Raw genomic sequence first — 14,179 nt, 5'->3', positions numbered from 1 at the left:
TTTTAGAGAATTTCCCTTTAAGACGCATAAAAATGTCCCTGATTAAGATACATATTTTTTGTTGGAATTTTTGTCATTGATCCCCCTCTAGTATGTCACTGTCCATGTTGTGGGACTATTTGTACACGTCTACTAAGTATTTGGTGGCTGCAAATATGAGCTGAAGGTTTTTCAGGTTTGCCTGCCATTAAAGTGAAGGGGGCCCACCGCGAACTTGCGGTTCGCAAACATTTGATCACGAACTGTGTCCCGGCTGATGTTTGTCCATCACTATTTATAACTTCATGTGCACAAGACACAGCTTTTAAAGAGACAGTACTCTTTTTTTTTAAGAAGAAGCCAGCCACAAACCTGATACAAAATTTCTTCAGTTCTTAAATCAGCAATAGGCAGATTTTTTAGCTTTACCTGCAGCATGTATATCACTGCATATGTGGCAAAACTGCACCTTTTTCATTCTATAAACCTTTTCTTTCTTTTTATGCCAGTAGCAGTATAAATTTTGGTCACAGCCAGTGGATGTCAGATTGCGCCTTTTTCTGTTTCCCAAAAACCTGTTGTAATTTTTGTACTGTTTATAGATGCGCAAATAAGTCTATTCTAATGCATCAATAGCAGTGTATAGTTTGGTCACATACAGGGACATACAATTGTGCCTGTATTTTTTTCAAAATAAGCAGTTTATAGTTTAGACACAGCAAGAGAACATACAATTACGCCTTTTATGTTTCCCAAAAACCTGTTCCATTTTTCTACAGTTTATATATGCACAAATAAGGGTATTTTGACCCATCAATAACAGGATGACTATGTTTATTTTTTCCCCAAAACCTGTTGCAAAATTTCTAGTTTTAGGCTACATGCACACGACCATTCCGTTTTTTGCGGTCTGCAAACCGCGGATCCACAAAAAACGGAAGCCGCCCATGTGCCTTCCGCAATTTGCAGAACGGAACAGGCAGTTCATTGTAGAAATGCCTATTCTTGTCCGCAAAACGGACAAGAATAGGACATGCTATATTTTTTTGCGGGGCCACGGAACGGAGCAAAGGATGCGAACAGCACACGGAGTGCTGTCCGCATCTTTTGCGGCCCCATTGAAATGAACGGGTCCGCACCCGAGCCACAAAAACTGCGGCTCGGATGCAGACTCGAAAAACGGTCATGTGCATGAGGCCTTACGTGCAGAAATAAGCATATTTTTCCATCATCATCAGCATATAGTTTGGCCACAGACTGGTTCCAACTGAATATAGTATATTGGGATAGTCCTAAGTGTGTTAGCCTGGTGTATTTCACCCTTTAACCTTTGATTCACCAGTGCCGCTGTGGTTATTATTACTACTAATACTACTGTGTGTGTTTATAGACATGGGCAGACATACAACCTGTTAAGGCAAAATGTTTGGACTGCTTAAGCCATAGTTTTTTATGTGTGTGTTTTAACACTAGCAGACATCTGCCTCCAGTAAGGAACAAGTTTAAAATGCTATTTAATTTTAAAAAGCATAATTTGTGTTAAAGTGCCTATAAGGAGGAGACAGAAAGAGAAAATTAGGGAAAAAAAATATATAGAAAAACAAGAGGAGGCTGAAAAGTGTCATACACCAGTTTTCAGGCCAGTTGCAGTACCCTTGTTTCAAGTAGAATTGACCTGAATCAAATTTTATGAAAAAGTAATTAGAATCGGACCCAAAACAAATTTCAAGAAATTTGCCCATACATAACCGATATGAAAAATATATATTTTGTATTTTAGGTTGTACTACTTTTTTTTATAAAACAAATTTTAACCACTTGCCGACTCTCTGTTAACTATATATTTAGACTGCAGTTATGTGCTAATCATGTAGCTGCAGGAGCAGGGTGCTCATTGTCAGTGACAGCAGGGCACCTCACAAAGAAAGCAGGAATGTTTTTATCAAAATTCCTGCCTACCCCATCTATCTATACACAGCACTCAATAACCTGCATCAACACTACAGATGCCAATCCATGACTATTCTTAGGGGATAAGCAGGTGCACACCTTTAAAGAGACAAGGTGAGGCAGCTGCCATCTAGTGGAAGATGCGGGGCAGCTATGTGAAGCAGTGCTTCACAGTGACAGCACAGTACTCTATGAGCTGTGTGACACAGTGAGGGGAATGGTTTGGGAAAACAGGTATTTTCCTTCCAGCGTGTGCTGCTAGGCTGATTTGCAGCCAGGTGGGGTTAAATACTGGACTGGATTTTAATTGCCGGTCCGGGTTTTTGGCAGCACCCGGCTGTCCCTAAATATGCAGCTGGGCTCAGCAGCAGGATCTCTGTGTTGGGATCTGAGGCTTGGTGCCAGGTTGGAGGGATAAGACCCATGGGCTGAGTAAACAGGCCCCCTAAAGCCTGCCGTGGACTGCTGGAGGCAGAACTGACATCAAGGTGACTTGTCTTATATGAACTTTCCAATTTGTTTGAAGTATCACCAAGATCTACTTTCCATTGAGTGTGAAGTAAACACCAAGACTGCAAAGTAACGCACTGTTTTGTACATTAGCATCAAGTGTGAATAAAACACTAATGTTTTGCGTTAAGAACTTGTCTTTTGCCTCTGTACTGCGTCCACCCTATCTACCAGAACGAAACCCCACAATTGGTGGAGGATGCGGGCAAGCGCAGTGAGGCAGGCGTGATCGCCAAAATATTGTTGTTTTTTACAACTCAGTTGTATGTCTTGCAAAATGGAGGCCCGCTAAATTTCAACCCGTGACCCTTGACAAAATGGAGGCCATAATGAAGGCTCTTGTGGAGGCTAACCAGCAGCAGCGAGAAACCAACCTGCTGCTTTTACAACATGTGATGGCTATACAGATGGCAGGAACATCCCAAAGCATCTATGATGTCTGGAGAGCGGTCCCCAAGATGACATCCTTAGATGACGTTGAAACCTACATGGCGATGTACGAGAAGGTGGCCACAAGGGAGAAACTACCCCGAGACCAGTGGGATGAGTTTGTCGCTCCATTCCTGGCATCTGATTCTGTCACGGCTGAGGATAGGGGAAACCCTAAGCCGTGCGATGTTACACGTATGTGGAAGCTGCTTGGCCAGGACAACAGAATTAGGGAGCAGGTCACCTCCTACAGCGTCCCTAACTCTGACCTTGACTCTTAGCTGTATGAGCCAACCCAGATAGTAGGAGGGCTCATACTCAGGAACCTTGGGTCCCTACTATCCCTCAGCAGATCCCTGAGCTAGCAGCTGGGTAAGACAACCTGTTCCTCCTAGACACGGAGGAACAGGAGTCTAAACTGGCCAAACTGCAAGGAAGGGGAAACATAAACAGGCTATGGATATTGCAGGTGAGTGAAACCACTTCCACACCTACCTGCCACAGACACACTGACCGTATCTCGTGATCGCATGCTGTTGTCCACACCAAACATAAAGGGCACAGCATACACACATAACACACAGGAACCCAGATCAATAGCTGCAGAAAGATAAGACATCACAAGAACCTAAAATAAACAACACACATAACTTTTATGACCACAAGGGTGGCCCTCACTGGCAGATGGAATAAGACCAGGAAGATGACTCCAGCTTACAACAAGGCTGAAGTACCCCTCAGTTTCAGGTCTCATCAGAGGCTAAATAGGCCAAGTAGCCACACCCACACAGACGCACACTGGAAAGGGAATTAACCCTTCCAAGACCAGACAGGGTAGTGAAGCCACTTAAAGGTAAAGTGCACACACAAATAAACCCCGTGCACAACAAACAGGGAAAGTGCACACATATAACACAAGTTGCCATAGGCAACCGCATGCATAGACAGTGAGCAGCCCAGCAACAAGCTCAGGCTGCTACAGTGCCAACAACACCATGTTGCCAGCGGCAACCGCACGTGAGGCTAACAACTTACAGCCCTCAGCTGCGGTGAACAACCAACTGACCGCTGGCAAGTGCATGCGAAGACTAAAAGTCACGACCATCAGCATAGTCGTGACAGATTCTCAGTGGGTGTATTTGGACTTGCCGGACGATCAAGCGGCCGACTACCAGAAAGTAAAGGGTAACATTCTGGCAAGACTGGGGGTGAATGTGTTGGTCCGGGCCAAGTGGGTACATCAGTGGGGGTTTAACCCGGCTGAGCCCGCAAGACGCCAGTATTATGACTTATTTCACCTCTTGCAAAAGTGGCTACAGCCTGATGTGCTGAGTCCTACGGCTATGCTGGATCGACTATTAGCTCATATGTTCTGGAGGGCTTTGCCACCCCCTTTCCAGCACTGGATCGGCCAGGTGTCTCCTGGCAATGCCCTGGAGATGGTGGACCTGGTGGAATGCTATGAGGCTGCTAAGAATCTACAGGGGGGTTCTTTTGGGAGGGGAGCAATCAAACTCTGCAAATCTCCACCCCCAGGCCCGGAGATTTGAGCCGATGAAACCCACCCGGGATGTGCCCACTATGGGCTGGCCTGGCTCCGTTAGTCTGCTGGCAGTGTCATGAGCCTGGCCATGTAAGGGCTGACTGTCCTCATCGGGTTGAGCCCATGGACACTAATTGTGGTTACCATCAGTTGCTATATGCCAGGAAACTGTGCGCAACAAGTACCCCGAAATCTCTAGACCACTTGTGCCAGTTGAAAGTGGGACACGCTCAAGCAGAGGCGCTGCTGAACTCAGGGAGCCTGGTGACCCTAGTAAGGGCTACCCTAGTGCGGTCCATTGAGTATACTGGCCAGAAAGTCAGGGTGATGTGCATCTATGGAGACCTAAAAGACTACCACACTGTGCTGGTGTCTATAACCACGGTAGCTGGCAGGTGGACCCACGAGGTGGCAGTCACCACAAATCTACACTACGAACTAATAATAGGGAGAGAATTTTCCGGGCTTCCCGTCCCTACGGCCGGTCGTGAGAGTTACTGATACCCATGAGTCAGGGTAAACCCAGGAGAATGGCCTTGTTCAGGAGGTAGGCCAGAACCCTGGGAACCTGAGGCCGAAAGGCCAGCAGTAGGGGTGACCACCACTTCAGTGGAAGAGGGGGAGACAACCTCGCTGAGTGTAATGGTGGGAGACGTGGAGGACTTGCCACCGGGTCCTGAGTTGGCAGACCTCAATGTCTCCGGGGAAAATTTCGGTACAGCACAACACCGGGACCCAACCCTATCCCGAGCCTGGGAGAATGTGGTAATTATTGATGGCGAACCATAACAACCTGGGTTCGATGTTTCCCCATTTTGTGGTCCATCAAAATATGCTGTATCGGGTAAGCCAGCTGCGGGATTAACATATTGAACAGTTGGTGGCTTATCGTAAACTCGTGTTAGCCCACCAACATGTTCTCGGGGGTCATCTGGGAATGCAAAAAACACAGGACCAGATATTACAACGGTTTTACTGACCCAGTGTGTTTAGAGAGGTGGACAAGTTTTGCAAGTCTTGCCCGACCTGCCAAACAACTAGCCCCCAGTACCTTTTCTGCAGTCCCTTAGTACCTCTCCCGATCATCGAGGTACCATTTGAGCGAATCGCTATGGACCTCATATGTCCAGTACCAAAGTTCGCTAGAAGAAACCAACACATCTTGGTCGTCCTAGATTACACCATTCGGTATCTGGAGGCGGTGCCAATGCGACATATGTCGGCCAAACTTATAGCTAAAGAGTTAATCTTAGTTCTCCCAAGTGGGGCTACCTAAAGAGTTTCTGACTGACCAGGGCACCCCTTTTATGTCCAAGGTCATGAGGGAACTCTGTAAGTTGCTGCACATCAAACAGCTACGGACATCTGTTTATCATCTGCAAACTGACGGCCTGGTAGAAAGGTTTAACCAAACATTAAAAAACATGTTAAAATTAGTGATATCTAAGGATGGGAAGGACTGGGACCTTCTTCTGCCCTATCTTATGTTCACAGTACGAGAGGTGCCCCAGGCCTACTAGGTTCTCGCCCTTTGAACTGCTATATGGTAGACATCCTTGTGATCTGTTGGACATAGCCAAAGAGGCGTGGGAACAACAACTCACCCCATATAAAAGTGTCATTGAGTACGTTACCCAGATACCCAGATAGAGACAGCATTGCCTCTTGTTAGGGAGCATATGGAGGCAGCTTAGCAAGCCCAGAGTCGGGACTATAATCGGCAGGCTCGGGTCTGGATCTTGAACCCGGGTGATTGGGTTTTGGTTCTGGTGCCGAACGTGGACAGTAAGTTCATGGCTAGGTGGCAGGGACCCTACGAGGTACTCAAGAAAATTGGAGATGTAAACTACAATGTACACCAGCCAGGGCAGCAAAAGCCGGAGCAGGTTCACCATGTGAATTTACTCAAACCGTAGAAAGATAGGGAAACCCGTACAGAAGACAGCCCGCAGCTGGGTTTTCTAGGAGAAGAGGTACCAGCACCTCTGTCTGATAAAAGAGAGGTGGCTGCCACAGTAAAAATTGCTGACAATCTCTCCTGTAAACAGACTCAGGAGGCCAGGGAGTTCGTTATTCGGAACACGGATGCACTTCCATAATCCAGCATGACATTGTCACTGAGCCTCAGGCAATAGTCCGATTAAAACCATACTGTGTGCCCGAGGCTCGGCGACAAGCCATCTCAGAGGAAGTGCAGCTAATGCTGCAACTAGACGTTAATGAAGAGTCTAAAAGTGAGTGGGCCAGTCCTATAGTTTTAATACCCAAACCGGACAGGACCTTACTGTTATGTAACGATTTTCATAAACTAAACGAGATTTCCAAATTTGATGCGTATCTCATGCCCCGGGTGGATAAGCTTATCGAGGGGTTAGGACAAGCCTGATATTTTTCTGTTTTAGACCTCACCAAAGGGTACTGGCAGGTACCCTTGATGGAGGCTGCCAAAGAGAAAACTGCTTTCATCACACCAGAGGGGCTGTACCAATATAAGGTTTTACCCTTTGGTCTGCATGGCACCCCTGCCACTTTTCAACGACTTATAGACATTGTGCTTCGTCCACATCGTCGGTGCGCTTCAGCTTACCTGGACGATATTGTCATGCACAGTATCGACTGGGAAAGTCACATACCCAAAGTGCAGGCCATAATGGACTCCCTTCAGAAGGCTGGACTAACTGCTAACCCAAAAAAATGTGCGATAGGGTTAGAGGAGACTAAATACCTATTATATGTCATTGGGCGAGGAGTCATCAAACCTCAAGTGAACAAAATAGAGGAGATACGGAATTGGCCACGACCTGTCACTACTAAGCAAGTAAAGTCGTTCTTGGGAATGGCGGGCTATTACATGAGATTTGTCCCCCTACTTTTCTACTTTGGCATTTTCCATTGACAGGGCTCTTAAAGGGATGCAGGTCGTTGATGGTTCGCTGGAATGATCAGGGGGAAGGGGCTTTCTCCGCTTTCAAGTTGGCCCTGTGTGGGTCCCCGGTTTTGGTGACGCCGACTTCAAAAAGGAATTTATAGTACAGACCGATGACTTCGAAGTAGGCCTCGGTGCTGTACTGTCTCAGGAAATCAATGGGGAGGAGCATCCTGTTGTCTTCCTCAGCCGTAAGCTAACCCGAGACCAGGTGCAGTATAGTGGAGAGAGAATGCCTGGCTATCAAGTGGGCACTCGAGTCTCATTGTTATTATTTGTTGGAGAGAAAATTCCGCCTGGTTACCAACCACTCCACTCTCAAGTGGATGAGCCAGGCCAAAGACAGAAATGCCCGGGTCACCAGATGGTTCCTTTCCCTACAGAACCTTAAATTTACAGTGGAAAACAGGGCAGGCCAGTTGCAGGAAAAAGCGGATGCCCTGTCCCGAGCACATTGTCTGGCGAGTGTTCACCACCTCAGGGTTGAACAAATTGGGGGGGGGGGGGGGTATGTGACACAGTGAGGGGAATGGTTTAAGAAAACAGGTATTTTCCTTCCAGAGTGTGCTGGGCTGATTTGCAGCCAGGTGGGGTCAAATACCAGACTGGATTTTAATTGCCGGTCTGGGTTTTTGGAAGCACCTGGCTGTCCTTAAATAGGCAGCTGGGCTCAGCAGCAGGAGCTCTGTGTTGGGATCTGAGGCTTGGTGCCAGGTTGGAGGGATGAGACCCATGGGCCGAGGAAACAGGCCCCCTAAAGCCTGCCGTGGACTGCTGAAGGCAGAACTGACATCAAGGTGACTTGTCTTATACAGTGTGAACTTTCCAATTTATGTGAAGTAACACCAAGATCTATTTTCCATTGTGTGTAAAGTAAACACCAAGACTGCAAAGTAACGCATTGTTTTGTGCATTTGCCATAAGTGTGAATAAAACACTGAAGTTTTGCATTAAGAACTTGTCTTTTGTCTCTGTACTGTGTCCGCTTACCCTATTTACCAGAGCAAAACTCCACAGCTGTCATTGTGGTGGAAGAACAACCTTGCTCTGAAGACGGGCAGCACATACACAGCTATTCTATAATGACCATTGAGGAGCGGATGGCAGGTCCCTAATCCCTCCTTACAGCTTCCTGTCTGCACTGTAAACAGCACAGCCAGTCTTAGTGCCACTCTTGTCCACATCCACAGAGTGGCATAAGGTACTGCGCAGTGGCAGTGAATGATAACCTGTGACCCCCACAGTAACTTATTGTCTGGGTTGCGGGTCACTGTCTGTGCCTGCAAGTGGTCAAGACTATCAGGAAGCAATGAAAAACAGCTGCAGCGAAGACCAGGAGTTCATCTTTTCCACCTTAGGCTACTTTCACACTCGCGTCATGGACGATCCGTTCAGATAATACAACCGCCTGCATCCGTTCAGAACGGATCCGTTTATATTATCATTAACATAGCCAAGACAGATCCGTTTTCTATTGTGCCAGATTGTGTCAGTGAAAACGGATCTGTCCCCACTGACTTACATTGTGTGCCAGGACGGATCTGTTTGGTTCAGTTTTATCAGCAGCGTTTTGGTGCCCGTCTCCAAAGCACAATGGAGACTGAACTGATGCAAACTTATGCTTTCTGAGCAGATCCTTTTCCATTCAGAATGCATTAAAATGCAAACTGATCCGTTTTGGACCACTTGTGAGAGCCCTGAACGGATCTCACAAACGGAAAGCCAAAACACGAGTGTGAAAGTAGACTAAGGCCATGTTCACATGTCAGTTATTTGATCAGTTATTTCCATCAGTTATTGTGAGCGAAAACCAGGTGCGGATCAAAAACACAGAACAGTTGCAGATATTTTCATTATACCTTATCTCTGTGTAACCTCCACTCCTGGTTTTGGCTCACAAAAACTGATGGAAATAACTGATCAAATAACTGACATGTGAATAAGGCCTTAGCCTGCTCCAGGTAAACCCCCAGGGTGCCTGTAAGTGACTGTGTGTGTTTGTGCATAAGTACTGTATATATTTGTGTATACTGTATACAGTATACGTATATGTATTAAGCAATGTATTGCTGCATTTGTGGGAGGGGAGGCTGATTACAAGGCTAATTATACGCACCTGTGGGCCCAGGCTGACGCTGATTCAGCTGATTTCACCCACACCTTCTTACAGTCACTTCTCATTAGGGTGGCCCCCTTTAGGATGCCCTACCACAGCAGTTATGGCATAACTCTACTGCTTGTTGTAGATAGGGTTAGATAGGTTAGGTTCACCTTTCTGATAGCCGATCCGAACACAAGTACTGTATACAGTACTTGTTTATATGCTGTGTACAGTATATATGTGTACTGTATATACCTGTTTATATACTGTATACAATATATATGTGTGTATGTACTCTATATATGAGTATACTGTATACAGTATATATCTGTATGTACTGTATATACTTGTGTATATTGTGTATGTGTACTGTATATATATGTATGTATACTGTGTACGCAAAGGCACATACATCTGTACGTAAATTCTGATATGCGATCACCCGCATGGTGTGCAGGTGGCCTTAAAGAGTCAGTGAACTTTAAAAAAACTTTTGATATGTCAGTTGACATATCACCCTCTCATCTCTGTAATAGACATAATCGAGATTAATTTATAGACTTTTATTGAGCTTGTCTCCTGCAGTAAGGAGAGTGCACTATGAATTAAAATGTCAATTTTCGCATCAGGCAACAAATAGGCTAGGTGCACCCCTGGGGTTAGGACCTGGGGATCCTCCTGCAGAAAGTCCACACCTCCTTACAGGAGTTAACAATGAAAATCAGGGGATGCTTTAGACTTTACACCCCAACAATACGTGGCCTTTGACTGTTACCTACTTTATTTATCAAGCCATGGTAGAATTGTCTGGAGATTTTCCTCTTCTTCTTTGATGCCTTTTGATTTTAAGCACACTGACCGCATCCAAAGCCATTTTCTCACTTACATTACAACTTGCCATTACATACACAGAATTCCAGTTATTCTGTACAAGCTTACATTTAGTTCTTACAATTCTATTTTACATTAACAAAGTAAACTAAATAGGGTCATAAAACATGTCACTAGATTCACAGTATATGGAGGCACTTTTTAACATGTCATGCTATTCAAACTTAAGGCCAGTGCACTTAGGTTTTCATCATTTACTCTGCTGATAATATAAGAGATTGAGGAACTGCCAACAGACGTCTCCTGCCACAATCAACCATTGTTCATAGTTTGCTAATTCGAAAGACGGAACAAAGCACATTAGTCAAACTTTGATCCTTGTTAGAAAAAAATCTATTTTTTCCTCTGAAACTGGAGAGTGATGGTGGCTTTCTGAACTATGTGATTTCTAGACAAGCCCCAATCCTTCAGTTTGTGACATTTCTGTGCTTCCATGACAACAAGTGACATGCATTGTGCATGTGAGTTTACAAGCAGTGTCAGCTTTCTTTTAACGCAAATGTTAAAATTAATTCCTTAATCTTTAACTGCTTGACTACCATGTGTTACAGCAACGGGCTTTGCAATAACCTGTACAAATTATTCTGACTGCCATAGCTGTTTATTAGTGTTGAGCGCAATATCGGCACTTCGAGAAATCAAGAATATTTAGAATATAGCGCTATTTATTCGTAATCACGAATATTCAATATATTTTTTCACCAGCACATGATCCCTCCCTGCTTCTAGCTTGTGGGCCAATGAGAAGGCTGCAATCTCTTTGTCAGAGCTTAGCAACATCCCTACCAACCAATAGGAAAGGTGCCTACAAAGAACCTCCCCAGCAGCCGTTTCCTGCTGTTTTTTGCAGTTGAAAGAGAGAGAGAGGAATGTTGTGCTTTGCTGTGTCATCATACATTACATTAGATAGTTCATATATATTATATACTACAGATAGTTAGTTAGTGGGAGATACTCAGTGTAGCTTAGTTAGTGATTAGTGTAGCTGATAGGTTCAAGTGCAGTGTGTTAGGGACATTATATAGTTAGTTAGTTAGCTCAAATAGATAATACAGATAGTTAGTTAGGGGGAGATATTCAGTGTAGGTTAGTTAGTCAATGTAGCTGATAAAAAGTATTTTCCTTGCTGTTTTAGTGTCATTGTCTTAGTGTTTTGTGTGCTAGAGTAGGGAAGGATTATTGTCATCGTCATTCGTCTATAAAAAAAATTCCTCCGAAAAATAGAAATTTGCTTTGTGTTTTAGTGTCATTGTCTTAGGGTTTCGTGTGCTAGGGAGGGATTATTGTCATCGTCGTTCGTCTGTGAAAAAACAAAAAAAAAAACATTTTGCTTGTTTTTTTAGTGTCATTGTCTTAGGGTTTTGTGTGCTAGGGAGAGATAATTGTCATCAAAAAAAGTACTTTACTGTCTCGTTTTCTGTCATTGTGTTAAGTTTTCATGTCTATTTTATTTAATTTTTGCCCCATTTTTCAAACCCAATAAAGTTAGCCCAAATTCCCTCTTCATTTTCTTTCTATATTTTTGGGGTGTTTAAAAACACAGGCCCAGATTTATCATACCTTCACTCCAGAATTCTGGCATCAAAAAGTCACAAAGTAGGGCAAAATTTTGCGACTTTGTACACACACTTGCGCAAAATTTTTGCATGTGTACACCACTCACTCCAGTTTTGTTATATGGATGGAAAAGTGGGCGTGGTGAGCTATGTTAAAAGCAATGTTAAAAAGTCTCAATGATAAATCTGCATTGAAACACTCCAGATTTATAATTGAGACTTTTTTTTTAAGTTGCAAATAAGTCGCAATCTCACTCCAGGAGCAGGGTGGAGTAGAAAAATTGGAGTAGCTTCTCTAGACAGAAGTGTTAGGTTTAAGGACAAGCCAAATTTATCAAACAACATGTAACATTTTAATCAAGATATATATTTAGAGAAGTCTCACCTCTTAGACAAGAAATGGAATGGGTTCACCTACAAGGAAGATTACACCCAATCTTCAGGAATAATATGACAGATTAAAAAAGTAGTAGGGCACACCTACATTCAGCTACACATGGGAGATTTGTATAGACAATATATTTTATTCAGACCAAAATTGTGTATTATAACACATAAATCGTTATTAAACATATAATTGCATGCTATGTGATATCAATAAAATGTATAAGTGAAATAAAAACTATAAATAAAAACTATAAATAAAATCTATAAATAAAATCTATAAATAAAATCTATAAATAAAATCTATAAATAAAATCATATACAAGATCCTGGAGGAATAAAATCTTAGTGAATTCCTCAATTGTTACTTCATATGGCTCTGTATGGCTCTGTATAGCCGTATTCTATTGTTCATCCAGCGAGTTTAATCGCCAAGCTGTTTATCACAGTCCGCAGTATTCAGAGTTTAAGGGAAAAAGTCATGAACAAACTTCAGTATAACCAGATAGAGTATTTTGCTATAGTCACTTGTATTTCTTTTAATTAGTTTGTTGGTGTCTCAGATACCTCTGCCCACATATACAGGTCCTTCTCAAAAAATTAGCATATTGTGATAAAGTTAATTATTTTCTGTAATGTACTGATAAACATTAGACTTTCATATATTTTAGATTCATTACACACCAACTGAAGTAGTTCAAGCCTTTTATTGTTTTAATATTGATGATTTTGGCATACAGCTCATGAAAACCCAAATTTCCTATCTAAAAAAATTAGCATATTTCATCTGACCAATAAAAGAAAAGTGTTTTTAATACAAAAAAAGTCAACCTTCAAATAATTATGTTCAGTTATGCACTCAATACTTGGTCGGGAATCCTTTTGCAGAAATTACTGCTTCAATGCGGCGTGGCATGGAGGCAATCAGCCTGTGGCACTGCTGAGGTGTTATGGAGGCCCAGGATGCCTCGATAGCGGCCTTAAGCTCATCCAGAGTGTTGGGTCTTGCGTCTCTCAACTTTCTCTTCCCAATATCCCACAGATTCTCTATGGGGTTCAGGTCAGGAGAGTTGGCAGGCCAATTGAGCACAGTAATACCATGGTCAGTAAACCATTTACCAGTGGTTTTGGCACTGTGAGCAGGTGCCAGGTCGTGCTGAAAAATGAAATCTTTATCTCCATAAAGCTTTTCAGCAGATGGAAGCATGAAGTGCTCCAAAATCTCCTGATAGCTAGCTGCATTGACCCTGCCCTTGATAAAACACAGTGGACCAACACCAGCAGCTGACATGGCACCCCAGACCATCACTGACTGTGGGTACTTGACACTGGACTTCAGGCATTTTGGCATTTCCCTCTCCCCAGTCTTCCTCCAGACTCTGGCACCTTGATTTCCTAATGACATGCAAAATTAGCTTTCATCCGAAAAAAGTACTTTGGACCACTGAGCAACAGTCCAGTGCTGCTTCTCTGTAGCCCAGGTCAGGCGCTTCTGCCGCTGTTTCTGGTTCAAAAGTGGCTTGACCTGGTGAATGCGGCACCTGTAGCCCATTTCCTGCACACGCCTGTACACGGTGGCTCTGGATGTTTCTACTCCAGACTCAGTCCACTGCTTCCGCAGGTCCCCCAAGGTCTGGAATCGGTCCTTCTCCACAATCTTCCTCAGGGTCCGGTCACCTCTTCTCGTTGTGCAGCGTTTTCTGCCACACTTTTTCCTTCCCACAGACTTCCCACTGAGGTGCCTTGATACAGCACTCTGGGAACAGCCTATTCGTTCAGAAATTTCTTTCTGTGTCTTACCCTCTTGCTTGAGGGTGTCAATGATGGCCTTCTGGACAGCAGTCAGGTCGGCAGTCTTACCCATGATTGCGGTTTTGAGTAATGAACCAGGCTGGGAGTTTTTAAAAGCC

This window comes from Bufo gargarizans, chromosome 5 (genome assembly GCF_014858855.1).
Source record: "Bufo gargarizans isolate SCDJY-AF-19 chromosome 5, ASM1485885v1, whole genome shotgun sequence".
NCBI lineage: Eukaryota > Metazoa > Chordata > Amphibia > Anura > Bufonidae > Bufo > Bufo gargarizans.
The sequence above is the reverse complement of the archived record's forward strand: the minus strand, read 5'-3'. Positions refer to the sequence as shown.